General features: G+C 48.8%; 1 protein-coding gene across 2 annotated transcripts in view; it reads left to right on the plus strand.

The window, feature by feature from the left end:
* SYNDIG1 (synapse differentiation inducing 1) overlaps positions 1-17,268 on the plus strand; it is a 142,378-nt gene that overhangs the window by 31,148 nt on the left and 93,962 nt on the right. The window contains exon 1 of one of the 2 annotated variants that reach the window (XM_065589934.1): positions 145-229. The exons of the other annotated variant lie outside the window; for it this stretch is intronic. The gene's annotated coding sequence lies outside the window, so the exon portion shown is untranslated. Of the gene's footprint in view, positions 1-144; positions 230-17,268 lie in introns of those variants that run through there. 2 annotated transcript variants of the gene reach the window in all.

The following is a 17,268-nucleotide window of genomic DNA, read 5'->3' on the forward strand; positions in this document are numbered from 1 at the left end:
AGAGATCTGGGCAGCCCTCCTTTTGTTTGCAAACCTCGGAGCGGCTGCATGAATCACTGTGGACTGGGTAATTCTGGTTTGCCAGCTGCACTCTGCGTTGCCTATGCTGATTTATAGACTTGTGTACTCAGTGAGCTCTGCTGTACAGCTCTCTCGCTGATTAGTGGGAACTTTTCTGTGAGTCTGCAGTGCAGGTTCCTGGAGTAAAGTAGATGGCTGGCATAACAGAGTAAGTCCTTGTTTGTTTCTGTGTTCTGATAGTTCCTAGGGGGAGCACCAGAGAGTGGGGCCCTGCTGTGAGGGGCATTGTACAGACCCTGCACCAGAGCTAGGACACAACTGGTGGGTGAAACTGACAAAAGGGGTGGATTGGGGGGAATGGGGGCTATTTCTGTGGCTCTAAGGAGAAGCTGGAGTTATTGCAAGCCGGATTTTAGATACATTTACAAAGTCACTGTCTGGTTCTTGTGGTGAGATGACCACAGTTATTAATGATTATCGAGTCTGAGAACTTATCAAGTCGTGGTTTGAAATTATTGGGCTGATCAGACTATCCCAGAAGTCTTAGATGATGAAATGTTAACAAATTACACTCTGAAGTGAATACAGTACACTGGCTGAGACGTTACCCGTAGCTTGGGAAGCAGCTTCTGCTGATTAGTTTGGGACAAAATGGCTTAAGATGAGAATTTCAAAACTAACTAGGGGGTTTAGGCACACACCAGCCATTGGTATCAATAGGAAATCCCTGAAATCTCTAGAAAGCCTTAGTATTTTTACAGGCAAAAGATCAGATTCTTTCCTTCTCTGAAAGAGCAAAGCTTGGACACCTATCAGTTTTCCCAGGTCAATATTGGGTTTCGTTTTTTATAAAAAACAACCCCCCAAAACAAAAACAGTTCTGTTTTTTTGTTTGTTTTGTTTTTCTTCAGTATTTGTGATCTAACACGAAGAGTAGAGCTGGCTGGAAAATGTTGTGTTGTTTCGTTTCGTTTTTTTCCCCCCCTCATGGAAAATTTTTGACTTTTCATCAAAAAACCACAAACATTTTTTTGTTCCATTTTCAACAACTGAAAACTGAAGATTTTTGGCTGAGAATTTTTGGTTTTGATGTTTTTGATTTCTTTCAAAGGAGAAATTGTCAAGGAAACCAGACACTTGCTGCAAAATTTTTCATTTATCCCAAACCCCAAATTTTCTGGTGGTTAAGGCTGGGGGCAGTTCTGCTCGTGTCCGGGGAGTGACGTTGGTGGGGAAGTGGTGAAACAGAGCAGGGATCAGACCTGATGTCTGTGGAAAAAGGGCGGTGGTGCGAAGGATGAAAGTGCAAGAGAGTGGTGAACCCTACATCAACTCTGCTCCATGTTTCCCACATACAGAACGTAAAGTTCCAGTCAAAACAAGTCGTGCACTATTCCTGAGAAGTCGGATTAAAAGGGAATAAGCTAGAACCTACTCCAAGGAAGTGGCCTTGGAAGAAATCACTGGCATACTATTAATTATTTAGCCTTCTGAATATAATTTGTTAAACAGCAGGGATGGCGGAAGCTTAAAATGTACAATGGGAACAATCTTAAAATAAGCACTTGGTGTGAAAATGGACATGACTTTTTGCAGACTCCTTGGCAAGCCCTTATCCCCTTTGAGTAGTTACTCACATGAATAACACCCTAGATTTCAGGGGGATTGCTCATGTGAGTAGTTCCTCACTGGTGGGAGTAAGGAGTTTGCATTCTGCCCTTTAATAATACATACCTCTTATCTGTAGATCTCCAAGTGCTTTACAAAGGAGGTCACTACCATCCTTCCCATTTTACAGATGGGGGAACTGAATCACAGATTGGTGAAGTGACTTGCCCAAGGTCACCCAGGAAGCCAGTGGCAAGATGGGCACCAGAATTCAGGGTCCAAGTTCTAGTCCACTGTACTAGTCACTCAGCCACACTGGTTCCCCTACTGTGCATTTCACATGTAAAGCTGCATCGTGAGCAGTCCATAGAGTCATTGCCTGGTGTGTTCAGCTTACCCTCGCTCTGAGCAGACAGGTCAAACCATGCTGGTGGCTGTTTTTATTTGGGATTTGGTTCTCCTCTTTCAGAAATGCAAGTTCCAGTCCCCCAGCTCAGGGGTCGGCAGCCTTTCAGGAGCGGTGTGCCAGGTCTTCATTTATTCACTGTAATTTAAGGTTTCACGTGTCAGTAATACATTTTAACGTTTTTAGAAGGTCTCTTTCTATAAGTCTATGATATAGAACTAAACTCTTGTTGTATGTAAAGTAAATAAGGTTTTTAAAATGTTTAAGAAGCTTCATTTAAAATGAAATTAAAATGCAGAGCCCCCCGGACCGGTGGTCAGGACCCGGGCAGTGTGAGTGCCACTGACAATCAGCTCGCGTGCCGCCTTCGGCACACGTGCCTTTGGTTGCCTTCCCCTGCCCCAGCTGGTGTAAATCCACATCACTCCTTTGACTTCAATGGAGCTACGCTAGTTTACACCTGCTGAGGATCTGACCCATCGCTCGCAAGAGAAGATCTGCCAACTTAATGTTACCTCACAGATGAAGTAATGAATAATATTGGAATAAACGTCATGCCACTTAGTGCCAGTAGTACAGAGACTCCTGTCGGGTAGATGACCAGTCGTTTGATGTGCATGGTAGCTCTTCTCCTGCGTTCCCTTTTCAGAGGATGTTTGAATTGCAGAGTGCTTTGCAGTATTTCTCATTACTGATGGAAGTATTTACGGGAGTGGTCCCTGGCTGCTTAGTTGGTTCATCGTTTTTGATGTGATGCCCAGATGCTAAGGGCCGTAGCGTGCAATTAATTTAGAAGCAGAACTCTTCATTGATTTCAGCTGGGAGCTTTTCTTCAACAGTGCGATCAGGCTCGAAGTAACGCAGTGATATAGTTACAGGGAAAACCCGTTCCATTCGGGGGTGTCTCGGTTCCTTTATACCATGGGCCCTTGGAACTGTCCATCCCTGTGTTAACCGCTAAAAAGGACAATGTTGCTTAAGGGCTAGAGCAGGGGTCAGCAACCTTTCAGAAGCGGTGTGCCGAGTCTTCATTTATTCACTGTAATTTAAGGTTTCGCGTGCCAGTCAGACATTTTAATGTTTTCAGAAGGTCTCTTTCTATAAGTCTTTAATATATAACTAAACTGTTGTTGTATATAAAGTAAATAAGGATTTTAAAATGTTTAAGAAACTTCATTTAAAATGAAATTAAAATGCAGAGCCCCCTGGACCAGTGGCCAGGACCTGGGCAGTGCGAGTGCCACTGAAAATCAGCTTGCGTGCCACCTTCGGCACGCCTGCCATAGGTTGCCTACCCCTGGGCTAGACTGTACCCTTGACTTATGTAGCTGCATGTGGTAGAAAGGTCCCACCCCTTGCCCATAAAACCTACCTGAGGCCAGGTCTCCTGTTCCAAACAGGGGGGGGGGGGGCGTAAAGCAGGTTTGGCTCCTCCCCAGCTCCATGGCCAGCTGTGAAGGTGAAATAAACTGCTCCCTTTCCAAGGTTCCACTAGCTCATTTCCTTCCTGGACCAAGAGGGTAGAACGGTGTCTCTGGGACACCAGGCCTCTGGGGCAGTGCAGTTAACACACCACCCCATGCCCAGGGCTGGGTCTAAAATCTCCCTCCAGCCCTGACTGTGTCTAGTGTCTGGGTGTCATAATAACAAATCACACACTCAGATAGTGATGTCCCACCAATGAAAACGTGGCTCGCTGACTGATCCTGGCTCCCGTTAAAGCCCGAGCACTTCATGTGGGTAAACATGGCTCGATCCCTGGGCATCTCTGGGGGTAACCAGGGAGACTGACCACCAGGGCTTTAACAAAGCAAACAGAACAGATTGGTTGTTACCATCCCTTCGTCTCTCGTTAATAGCCATTTAAAGCCAGAAAATACCTAATCGGCTCTTACCAGGCAGGGTGACACATGTTTAGACAATACATTTCTGGGGTTTAACTGAGCTGAGGAAGTTCACTTGTAAGATATTTCTGATGTCATTTTGTGAGCCTGCCAAGCTGGTTGGTATGTATCAACTGGATGGATGAATTCCTTTCCTGAGTCATGTGATGCATGCGGGAGCCCATTCATTAAGAAGCATTCAGGCTCTCAGAGTCTTGCATGCAGCCAAGTCACTTTCCCTTGCCTCATCAATTTTTGCCCTTCCATTATGTTTCCCGTCACTGTTGCTCTGCTGGTACTTTGACTCCATGAGCAGAACATGAAACACTGAAATGGGACACTGGAGTCTCCTTTTTGGGTTTAGACTTGGAAGCTGAAATTAAGACCCGCTGCCTCGGCGGATGTAAATTGGCCTCATTCCACTGAAGTGGAGAGCTTTGGATAGCCATCCCCCAGCGCAGCAGTGGAAAGACCCAGATCTGAATTGTAAGTAATGGAGCTATGACAACTTGCATTAGATGAGAATCTAGGTCTAAGTTTTTTATTTTCTGCTCTCCTAAAAATAAAGGACATTATTAAATCCACCTCAAAGCTCTTTCTTAAAGTAACAGTAAAGGCACTGGATAGTTTAAACCAGTGGTGTCAGACCGGCAGCCTCTGGGCTGGATCCAACCTGCCGACTTCCCATGAATCTCTGGGGACTCCGTGCCATGGGGGTGTGCTTTGGAGAGTACACCAGAGTGTTGCGCTCTAAATCCCCCATGTAGACCCTGCCAGCCTGCGTTGATGGAGTCCTGTTTCAAACACAACTCAATCAATGCCTGCTAAGGAACATTCAGTGTGTGCCAGCAGGATCCACACAAGGGAGTAACACAATGGTGCGCTCTACGAATCACACCCCCATAGTCCAGACTCTGCGTACAGGCACAGAACCACTTGGGCACCTTTCAGAGGGGCTGGCGAGGTGTACGTCTGGCAGAAGCTGATAGGTGTCTGGGCGAGGGGAAGTGGTACTGACGAGTGCTTATCTGCCAGCTGGAGAGTAGATCCCCTCACCTGGCCAGTCCAAGAAAAGGAAACTTCCAATAAGTCCAAGGGTGAATGTAAGTAACCATCAGCCTGGCTTATCTTTATCCAGTTCTGCTGAGTGTGGCTCATGGCAGAGCGTCTGATCAGGCTGCCATGTGCAATGAGTGTCCCACCCCTGCTCTAAGCCCACACAAACTAGGAAGAGGAGTAAGCGCAGTGAATTCAGACAGCCTTTCCTCTGACACTCACTCCGTCGTATAGAACACGGATCTCGGAACCAGGTGTTAGCCAGTAGCTGTTGTGCACTGTGTAATGGGATGAGGAAAGGACGTAGTCTCCTCCTTAACCCTGTGTAAATAAAGATTGATGGAGCTGGAGAGAGACAGACTCGGTTGCCTGCCAATTAGGACAATCGTGGGAGACATGAACCAGGCTGCTCTGCTTGTCTGGTAGGGACCTTACCCACACGACTAGAGTCACTCCCGTTTTTCTCTGTTGGCCGAATGGCTATTCCATTAATACTACGAAGTGGACCCATTCCACGAGGGAAGCTGGAGAGAGCCCCACATTAGAACAGCCTAGAGCCCAGGGGTTCCAGCACTTACCCAGAACAGATTGTGCCGGATTCAGGGAGGAACGTGACCTGCAGCCTCAGGTCTCCCAGGTGACAGCTCTTGGCATTCGGAGAGGGGGGGTGTCTCTCTGTTCCTGTACACAACGTCCCAAAGGCTCCGTTTCATCCCAGTGGGGCAGGAGAAGCTTGTCAATATCTTGACTTTTTAGTGGGGTGGGATACCCGTTGCCTGCCCAGCTTTAAAGTTAAACTCTGTGCCTCAATTCCTCACTGGGGACAAGAATGCTTCCTTTGCCTGGCTTGTCTAGTTAGACTATAAGGTCTTCAGGGCATGGATTGCCTCATTATGTGTGTGTACAGCAGGGACCTGATCTTGTCTGGGAACTTTAGGCACTCCTGGGATATCGATCATTAGAAGTCGGCGTTTGTGGTAATTCAGGAAGAAGTTGCAAATAGAAGTGCCCATAAATGCCCAGATGTGCAGCGGCTTTGTTCCAGTGCCCGGTGAATGAAGATGCATGTCAGTGTTAGGAGACTGACTGGCACGGGAGATTGCTAACCTCGTCTAAGGGGAGCCTTTCGCATCTCGACTATCTGTCTGAATCTGGACAAACCCTGCAGTGCCTGAATATTGTTACAAGTTGACGGCTGTGTTGCTTCTTTATAAGAAACCAGATGGTGGAGCCAGCCTGTTTCCTAGCTGACAGATGGTCCCATCTCAGCAAGCACTAACTGGTGCCTTTCTTGGCAGCCGCAGAAGACAGATCAAGAATTCCAGTGGGCCTGGAAATGGAATGGTCCTCTGATCTCTGGGGCTTGTCCTTCCAGCCAGGGATGAGCCCTGTTACGACACCAGTCCTAGCTCAGACCCTGACCACAATGCTGCTGTAGCTGTGTGGATTAAGACCAAAATGTTAAAACCTAAGGGCCTAGATATATTCATCTCAATCCATGCTTCGGCAGCTCCGTAAGTGTCATGATTTTCAGAAGAGCTGAGCAGTGACATCTCCTGTACTCTGAAAACCAGAGCCCCTTGTACTGAAGTGTGGATTTAGGTGCCTAACATTACACACCCAAGATTGAAAACGTTAGGCTAATTGAGTGGAAGATGTCAGCCTCCAAGTCTTTTCTCCTAACCTTGGTGGTGGGTCAGGGAACATGCATCTCCCCATAAAGCAGTGGTTCTCAAACTTTAACAACCTGGGAACCCCTTTCACTAAAATGTTAAATCTCCTGAACCCCCTCCTAAAAATGACTATTTCCAGGGATTTAAGTTTAAATCTCCTCAGTGTGATGCTAACATTCACTCACCTCTCACTGGAGCCAAACAGCGCTCCAGAGAAAATGACTTAGTGTCGAATTACTGAGGCACCTGACCACTGCTACATTGACTACTGCCTGGTTCCGGCTGGTTTGGCGCAAACACCTTGTCTTCCGCCACCAGGGCCATCCCTAGGAAGGTGCCCCACGAGGGACAAATTAGCTTGGACCATCCCCCACGTACAGCATGGCCCCTGCTCACTCTGCCCCTCATGCCACTCAACTTCCCGTCTGCCAAGGACAGGAGTCCGAGCTGCCACCTGCACGCCTGGGGTCCCAGCTGCCTCCCTGCCTGTGATGGAGCTCAGGCTGCCGGCTCCGCACCGGGGTCTGGGCCGCCGGCTCCGCACTCCACAGGGCTCAGGCTGCTGGCCCCCACTGACTGCTGGGGCTTGGGCTGCCGGCCCCAACTTCCCGGCCCCGTGCTGCATGGGGCTTGGGCTGCCGGCGCCTCTGCTGACCGGGGCTCGGCTGCGTGCTCTGCGCTCCACAGGGCTTGGGCTGTCTGCTCCGCAACTGGGTCATACCTGCTGCCTCCCATGCCCAGGGTCCTCGGCCGCCATTAAGGACATTTTTCTGGCGACCCCCCCTATATCATTGTGCGAACCCCCAGGGAAACACTGCTATAGAGCAAGGGGGATGTAACTCGCCATCCTGGGGACTGAAGCCAGGACCTCTGTAGCTAAAAGCGAGAGCCTTGCCTACCCAATCTGAACAGCCAACCACTGATAACTGAATGGCCGTAGCAGGCTCATAACCCTGTATGCATGGTCTCCCCTCTAGAGAGGGACAAAGCCATACAGCATTAGCGTGGGTTCTAGAGAGACTAACGCTAATCCAGCAGTGGATCGTTTTCCCTCTGGTTCATTCTTTCAATGATTTTTTTTAAGCATTGTGGGAATGCTGATTTCTCCCCCTCCCCCTTTAAGTGTTACAATATTTCCTAAGTAAGCACCAAGCTTGGGGCTTAACACCTCGTTTCTTTTTACCCTTTCCTTTAAATCTACGTGACAGACCCTAATGTTCTGTGGGGAAGCTGCATCAACCCCAGCTCCTTTTCCTGATGTCAGCAAGAGATGTGCCAATGTGCTGCGTTCATGCAGGGAGAACATGCATTGTGAAATGAATGATGGATAGCAGGGAAACGATGGTAATCTGTTTTCAGTGTTCGCTGTCTCAACAGCAAAGAATAAAACAAGGGAGAAGAAATCAGTCCTACCATCATTCACCGACGCATTTAAAGCTGCATGAATCCCAAACGATTTTAGCTAGTTCTGTGCTATGCAAGCTGAAGCTGGCTGGAGAACCTCAGGGGGTGTTTATCTGAGACTTGGTAGGCTAGACTTATTTCTGTAGCACGGTTTAGGTGCAGGGAGCAAAGAGAAGAGATAGCACCCTCTTTGTCGGCTGAGCCACAAGATGTGGAAACATGCACATCTCCAGAGCTGCAGGGACGACTTCTTTTTTTTAATTCTGAAAACTAATCTTGCACGAGCCTACGCGTTTGGGGTCTGATCCGGTAACTGGAGAGATCCTCGCTGCCCTCGGTGGGCATTTGAATCAGACCCGGGGTTACTTTCTGAATTCTATGCAATCTATGCTGTGGATCTGATCCTGGGTTCTGGTTCCATCCTAGGCAGCCTCTCAAGCAAGGAATTTGCTCTAAGACAAAAGCACAAGCCAACATGTTTGTAAAGTTCTGTGCATAGAACCCTATAGCTGGATCGCTTTTTCTAAGCAATAAATAATCCTTGAAATCCGGTGCCCTTTATATTTCAGTTGTAGCATCCGGGGCTCCAAATACATGGTGTTGCTTTAAGTGCCAGCAATCACCCCTACTTCCCCTTCTGATTGCCATCACCACCGTCCATACCGCACTGCACCAAGATCAGCTCCCGCCAACACTTTCCCTTCCCACCGGGTTCAGCAAAACCCTCCGGCACCCACCTGCCTGCCTGCCAGGGGGAGTGGAAGAAGAGGAGGTGCGGGCTGATTCTTCCCAGGGATGGGTCCAGAGTTGCAGCAGTTCTTACAGGTAGCAGAGCCAAGCGCATAGATCTGCCCTAATCTTTCTGAGAGGTAGAGTAGCAAAGTGGCTGAGTGCTGGCATAATACCTGGGAACAGGCTCGATTCCTGGCTGCACCTGAAGTCATCTTATGGAACATCCATCACCCTTATTTACCAGATCGGTTAAGTGATATTTGGTTTCCTTTAGGTCAATGGGTACTTATATGCCCCCATTAAAGTGTCACCCATTGGTTCAGCAGGGAGCACGTCTTCCCTTTAGTGGCTAGTCCACATAGCAGGATTACAGCCTACTACTGCTGCCAGGGAAAGGAGCTATTCCTTTAGTTCAAGTGGTGGAGGTCTGTGCTGAAGTGGTGGAAGTTCTGAGAAATGACTGAGTGAGGAGCATTTTTGTTTGCAGTGTGGTAGCCGTGTTGGTCCCAGGATTGGAGAGAGACAAGGTGGGTGAGCTAATATCTTTTATTGGACCAGCTTCTGCTGGTGGAAGGGACAAGCTGTCAAGCTTGAGGTCTGCAGAAGAGTTCTGTGAAACTCAAAAGTTGGCTGTCCCCTCAGTGTTCCGTTTTTATCCTCTGTAGGAGGAGGTGCTGGCACTGTTCCCACTCTGGAGCCTGCGCTCTGTTAGTGCATTGCCAGCACTATGTCATTCTGCTCCATGGTTACAAAAAGGATGTCGGATGAAGTCTCGTATTTCCAGTGTTAGAGCGTTGTGCAGAGGACCAGACTTAGCTCTCACCAGTCCTAAAAGTTTCATGTGCCTCCTGCCCTCCCTGTTTGTTCCTCTGCATGGGGGGAAAAAAAGAGTTGGATGGTTTTTGGAACACTGGAAACAGCTCCAGTTTTCAGTTGCTACATTGCAGGAACCTCTTGGTTATATGACTTTGAATATCCAGGCTGCTCCAACTTTTCGGGACAGGGATAGTTTGGGGAGAGGATACAAAATGTGGCTTTAAACACAAGGATAGCTGTGGCCTCTTTTAGCACTGGGTCCGTTTTGGCAGTTTTCTTGGGATGCACATATAAGAACAGAAGACCAATGAATTCCGAAGCGTGTGCACCAAGGAATAACCACCACATGGCCAGCAATCTCAGGGGCCAAAGCTACAGTAGCACAAAAGGACTGTATGCAGTGTATGTCCCTCCCTTGCAAGCAGACCACCTTATGCATCTTGCCAGAGATCAGTCCGGGTGATGCTCACTTTGCAAGGAGGCCACCATCGCTGTGGGGGTGATGATGGTGATGCGGCCTGAGCTGAGGAGTAGCTGACCGTCCCTCCATAACGTGGCTGGTTTATTGTGTGCTTTGTTTCCGGGAAGGAGCCTATGAAATGAGACGTAGTTTTCCCCCCGTTGTGTCTCAGAATTCCAGAGATGCCTGCTCTGCACATCAGACATTTCTCTCTCTTTCTGAGCTCTGTTTGGCCTCTTGTCTCCTAGGGATGGACTGGCTGGGTGGCAGGCTGGGATGATATTGCAACCCATGCTAGGCAAAAGCTGGGCTACGTAAGGAGATTGAGTTGGCTGCTGCTCACCACTACCAGCTTTAATCCGTTATCTTAAATGGTAGAGGTTCCTGTTTTTAACAGGAAGGTCCCAGGTTCAAGCCCCACTATAGGCCTAAGTAGGACTCTCCCATTCCCCCTTTCCTCCTCCTCTGCCCTCACTCCAGGAAGGCAACCACCATCCTTCCTATCCAATGTGAGAACCAGGTTCTCTGTCCCTCCTTGCCTAACTCCTCCGGAGCGCTGTGTGCAGCCTGGGGGGGTGACATGGCTGGTGCAGGGAAGGGGTGGAGTTGCTGGTGGCAGGTAGGTGGCAGTGCTGGGTCTCTGGGATTGGGCACCTTTCTTTCTGGTCCTTGGCCCAGAACTGGTGCCTAGACACATTTGCTGGTTCTGGGAGCATTTGTCTTTATCCACTTCTGCCCTGTAAATCAGGGAACGTTGGTCCCTGGAGTGTGCGACCCCCACCCACCACCCAACTTATTGCTTTAAAAACTCAGGTTTTGTTGCATGTTAATTAAAATTTAACTTTTAAGAAAGATTCATATTTGCCTCCCAGCTGTTTCCTTCTGCCACAAAGACTGAGGGTCTTTCCCCCCGTGCAGGACCCATGTTGCAGATGACAGCCCAGTGAAATTAAGTGGGCTTCATTCTTTCCTCCTCGGTACAATATTCTCTCCACTTACCTGTATTGGTCAGGGGCAGGAAGTACTGAGTTAGGCGCTCACATACCACAGGGATGGGTATAAGATAAGGAATACAATAGAATCCAGATCCTCCGCTGGTGTAAACTGGCATTGCTCCACTGACTTCAGGATTGACTTACACCAGCTGTGGGTCTGGACAAGGAACTTTCTCATCATCAGCAGTAGCCTCGGACTCGGAAGAAGGATGGCTGTTTGGCTAAGGCAATGAACTTCATAAGTGTGGGAAACCCACTTAATCTCTGCCTCTCTTCCCAGTCCTTTGCTGGAACGTTGTATCCCTTTGTCTTGACTATGTCGGCTCTAGGGCCCCGATCCACAAAGGCACTTAGGTCTCTAAATCTGGGGGTGAAGCACCCAAGTGCCAGTTTTAGGTGCCACCGTGACCTACACAACCCCAGAGTGATCCGTGAACCTGGGGAGATGGGTGCTTCTCTGCCTACCTAGCAAGTGGGGCCTGCTCCAGTAGCCAAGCTCCATGCAAAACGGGGGGAGGGGGAGTCTTTCTCTCTGACCCAATTAATATTGAATTAATCAACTTCAACGGGAGCTGGAGTGAGCCCCAGAGGTGGCGGCAGAGCCTCATTCAAATCCCCTCTCCTCAGCAGGCAGAGAGGGGGCTTACGTCAGGTCTCTCCCATCCCAAGTGGGTCTCCTAACCACTGAACTAAGTCTCTATTGCAGCACCTGACTTTCATTGTGGAGCTGGGCCTCAGCGCTGCTGGGACAAGGCCTGTCCTTGACTGTGTTTGTACAGCGCCTGGCGCAGTGGGCTCTGATCCCTGGTTGATGTTTTTCAGGGCTACCAGAACACACACACAGCTGCTCAGCCACAGAGCGGGAGCCCCAGCTGAGGTGTAAGTGCCAATATTTATTAAAGCAGCTGCTGAGGGTGTGGTGTGGTGGGTTTTTTTTGTTTTTTTTAACAAGTTTAACACTCAGTAACAGCGGTGCTGAAAAACCAGTGGTATCCACCCCCCTGCTCAGACCTAGGGCGTCTCGATGGGCTTTCCCCCACCTCCCACGCCCGTTACAGCCTGGCTTCAGGAATGCTGAGGGCCTCACAAACTCCTTGGACTCTCTTACTGCCTCAGAGCTGAGATTCCAGGAAGCTTTCAGCTTTGGGTCCAGCTCTGCCGGGTCTCCAGGCAGAGGTCACTAAAACCAGGACAGAACGGCCCAGGCGGGGGAAAGCAAAGGATCAATGGGGATAGTGTCATGGGCTGGGGGGAGCAGCATTGCTCCACTGAATTCAGATCCTTCTCTGGGAAATGTCACTGGAGATCTGGGATTTCTCAGGGGTCTCCTCCCAGGGGGTTTGAAATATTGTTCCTTGAAATGGCCCCTGGGCCGTACATGTACCCGCCGTTCAAGCTGCACCAATCTGCCTCCACTTCTTTCCTTCTGCACTGCCTGGCTTCCTCTCTCTGTCGGGAAGTCCCAGACAGTATTTCCCAGGCCTCTGAACTTCCCCCCGCCCCTTTGTGCGCACCTCTGCTCACATGCCCTTCGCCTCTCTATCAGCAGTGTGAGTTCAGGCAGTCGCTCAACACAGAGCGCGAGAGGGAGCTGCTGCTTATCCGCTGCCCTTTCGACCTGTGTTCAGAGGGTTGGATGGTTCTTCGCAGCCCTACCCTCAAAAGTAGGGCTGGCTATTTGTCAAGGAGCTTTTCACACCAGGATGCAGCGGGGGAGTTTAGACCAGCCAGAGCGATGCCTCTTAACCTGTCATTGTAAGAGCAGGAAGGGCCTTTTCCTTCTATCACTCCCTTTGCTAACTTTCCATCCCCCACTCTCTGGCCAGCTCCGTGCTGCTCTGGGCTTGTCTACACTGGAGTTTGCATTGCATCAGTCTAACTGGAGTGGTACCAGCGCCAGCCTCTTAGAGCCTGGCCACGTGAGGATAAAAGGTGCATTTTGCAGACCTGTGGCCAAGCCCCTGGAACCATGCTGGTGTAAAGAGACTGTTCCAGGGCCACTCAACCTGCTCTGAAATCCAATGGGGCAATTACTGGAACCTCACCCCTGCAATCCCCGCTCCCTTTTCAATAGACTCCTGGCCTGAGACATCGACACTCTCCAGGGCCCAATGCACCTCATCCCATATTTGCAGTGACCCCAGGCAGCCTTTTCAAAGCAGAGCAGGGTTAACGAGTCAGCAGAAACGCAGTGTGGGGAGATGCTTGTGTTAGCACAGAGACGCAAGGGTTAAGACGCAGTCCATCCTGGCCAAGCCAGCGCTCCGCCCAGTCATGCTGTCATGGAATCCATTTCCTGGCTCTCTTTGTCTCCCCTGTGTGGCCAGACACCAGCTCTCTTCTATTAGCTTCCTGTCACCTGGTGGCCCTTTGTCCTCCTGAGTTCACCGGCTCTGCCTGTTGGCGTTTCCCCTTGTTAGGTGTGTGGTGTTCAGTCCCTGGGGAACCCCTGGTCTTTCTGAATCCTACACTGATGGGGTTGGTTTTGGCCAGTCCTTTAATGCTCTGCATTCCTACCATCCCAGACAGCTGCATAACTCAACACCCAGGGCTCCTGGCCTGCCACAGGGGTAGCTTTTTAACCCTTCCCCCGCCTCTGGGTAGCATTCCCTAGTCAAATAAGTCATTGCCATGCATATCACTCATAAAAATAGTAAATTCCCTCCGCGTCACACTGGGTAACAAACCTATCCAGTGATAATACTCAAATATAAACAGGTGTTTGGAAGGCTTCAAACCCTCATGCTTCCGGATTTAAGAAAAACCTCTAATGGGGTCAGGAAGAAACTTCCCTGAGGGCAAGTTATTCCAACACTGCTTACTGCAGCAGCTGGTGTGACCACTGTCCGAGAGAGACTGTGGGTCTGTTCCATGCTGGCGATGTGAGTGCTGCGTTGTTCATACCCAAAGATGCTGGTTTGTGTAGTTAAAGGTTGTAGGACACCGGTTGCCAATTAAGACCCCCAGCATTGTTGTTCTGCTGTACAAGATGCTCACCCAACTTCACAGCAAGCAGGGAACAGAACTCAGCGGCTCCTTCTCCAAACAGCTTCTGCCACTTGCACTAGAGGAGGGTTATCTATCGGTATTAGCTGAATGGGGCTATTGACAAGTACTCGGATGAATGTGGTTCTGTCCAGCAGAGGGGAGCATAAGACACACAACTCCAGGGAACTGGCTCTATTTCCATCTAATCTGTGGCCTAGACGCCTCCCTTCTTTAACTTCCCTTTTCACTCCATTTTAATCTTCTCAATCTGTCTTTTATCTCTGATATTAATAGAAACATATTGGGTGTCTGATTGTAAAGAGTGTTGTAGTCGATGCAAATTATGATAGAAAAATGACACAGCTGCTCCCATGGAAGCATACTCTGATGTGGCTTTGAAGATATTAAGGTATCTGAGAATACCCCTATTTTTGTACTCCCAGCTTTTCTCCTGGGCATCTTCTGCATTCAACCCATAAATGACTGACTTTAAAAAGAAGTTCTGCATTTGATACACGCATTGTGTTATGGTGGCTAACGTGTAGACATGTCAGCTGATAACAGCCCAAAGGAGAACCCTGGGCAAGCGCTTGAGCTGAATCAAATGTTGTGTCTTTAAGAAGAACTGAGAAAGCAGCACATGTCGGTTTGTAGAGCTCGGCTCAAGTGTGACCGTGGGGTGTGTTAATCAGAGCCGGGAAACTTTACCCCGTATCCACTGGCTCAGGAACTAAACTTATGCCATACCCCCTGCTGAGTTCCAGCCCTGCCTGCCGGCTCTCCCGGGGCTCAGATACCCCTCCAGGCCCTTTGCTTAGGTCCAGAGATCAGTGTCCTTCTGTCTGCACGCTGGGCCTCAGGGCATGCTCCCTCCCCACACTCTAACGAAATCAATTAATGCTGCCCCGCAACACTCTAATCAATGGAGGCAGCACGGCCCTCGCAAAACAGAGGAAATAAATGGATGAATGCTACTGGAGATCCTCCTGCACAGTATTAATTCATGCTGCTGGGATTGTGTCAGCAGAGCGCCCCCCGGGCCATGCAGAACTGTCCTGCCAGAGCCTCCTACCAGCAATGGCCTGCCGGGACCCTCTGACCATGCCAGCCACCAGCCACGTCCACCTACCCGTGGTCGCCGCTGGGTCCAGATGCAGCCAGCCCCTCCCTCTCCTCAGCAGATAATGGTGACTATCTTTCTAGATATGGTACTTCCCTACCAGCCATATCCAGGCCAACCGAGCGCCTCCCACCCTCGTGTTACCGGTCCCGTTGCAGAGGGAACTGATGCACAGGGGCTGTGTGACTTAGGGTAGAGCAAGGAGTTGAAGACAAGGCGTCTCAGGGTCTAGGCCAGTGCTCTAACCAGTGGATTAGCCTTCCTCTCTGGAGGGCAGCTCCCTGCAGACTCAGGCAGGTGGTACTGCATTGGGTTACGCTGTCGTGGTTGCAAGGGGATTTTGTCACAACTAGAAGGACTGGAATATTTTTTTTTTTTGAATGCTCACTGAGATTCTGCAGAAGTGGATGATATTTGCCCAGGAAAGTTTCCTACTCATTATAGAATCCAAAATCTAGGACTGGAAGGGACGTCGAGAGGTGATCTAGTCCCATCCCCTGCACTCAAGGCAGGACTATGTAATAACTAGACTGTTCCTGACAGGTGTCTCTCTAACCTGCTCTTAACAACCTCCAATGCAGGAGATTCCACAACTTCCCTAGGTAATTTGTTCCAGCGCTTAACCACCCTGACAGCTAGGAAGTTTTTCCTAATGTCCAGCCTAAAGCTCCCTTGCTGCAGTTGAAGCGCATTGCTCCTTTTCCTATCCTCAGAGGTTAAGGAGAACAATTCATCACCCTCCTCCTTGTAACAACCTTTTATATGACTTGAAAACCGTTATCCTGTCTCCCTCACTCCCGCCAGTCTTCTCTTCTCCAGCCTAAACAAACCCAATTTTCCAATCTTCCCTCATAGCTCATGTTTTCTAGACCTTTCTTCATCTTCTCCAAGTTGTCTACATCTTTCCGGAAATGTGTCCAGAACTGGACACAATACTCCAGGTGAGGCCATGATGGGCAAGTGGGTTTTTCAAGCCTTGATGCCAGCCAAGAAATAAGAAGAGAATTTTTCAATAAAATATTTTTTACCTTTCAGAAAAATGGGGCTTTATTAAAACAAAAATCTTCCAAGGGAAAAGACTGAGTGCAGCTGAATTCTCTGTTGGGAAAATTAAATCAAAATGAAATGCATCGTGTGTGAACATCAAAATGTTTTGATCAAAACCACCAAAACAAAATATTTTGATATTTCTCAATAGATTTTTTCTGAACTTTTCATGCCAGCAACAGTTTCAACGTTTAAACTTTTTGTCCCAACTTGGGATGAAAATAAAAATGTCAGTATCAGAATTTCAGATGGGACAGAAATCCCATGTTTTGAACAGCTGTAGAAATAATGGAATTACACCCCTTTTCACATTTCAAGAACAGCAAGTGAGCAAACAAATTAGTAAAACTATGTAAATAGAGAAAGAAAAATGTGACTAGTGTAGATTTCCAAGCCATGTACAAGACATTTAAAATACAATTTAAATATTGAGATTGATCTTTCATTAATGATTTGCCACTACTGCTTTTGCAAGTATGACTAATGAGGAGAGTGCACGCAAGAAGAGAAAATCCATCATGCTCTTCATTAAAGATTTCCAAGGCACAGAATGGGTATGGAGCCAAAGGGGGGCTAGCCTGCTGAATATCATGTTGTGGATGATCGCTGCAGCTGGTACAAATGCCAATTGTGTTGACAAAAGCAAATAAAGAAATGAAACACACTCAATGGGTGGGGACCTTGGGCTAGAATTTTAAGTTGAAGCATCCAGAATGGTGAGAGAAGCTTTTACCCAAGTGGCTTGTCCAGCGATGCTGACAGTGGTGGAAAGTGACATGCAATGGGATCAATGAACCTCACGGTCATTGTCTGTTTGTATTGTCCTGCTGTGTAGGAGCCCCAGGCAGAGCCCAGGACCCCATGTGCTAGGCACTGTACAAACAGAACAGAGCTGGGCCCGGCCCCAAAGAGATTACAGTAGAAAGGGGCCATTTAGGGAACTGGGGTAACAATCTGTCTGGGGATTGGTCCTGCTTGGAGCAGGGGGTTGGACTAGATGACCTCCTGAGGTCCCTTCCAACCCTGATATTCTATGATTCTAACCCGGATTAGATGGGG

The sequence above is a fragment of the Chrysemys picta genome, chromosome 3, assembly GCF_011386835.1.
Source record: "Chrysemys picta bellii isolate R12L10 chromosome 3, ASM1138683v2, whole genome shotgun sequence".
NCBI lineage: Eukaryota > Metazoa > Chordata > Testudines > Emydidae > Chrysemys > Chrysemys picta.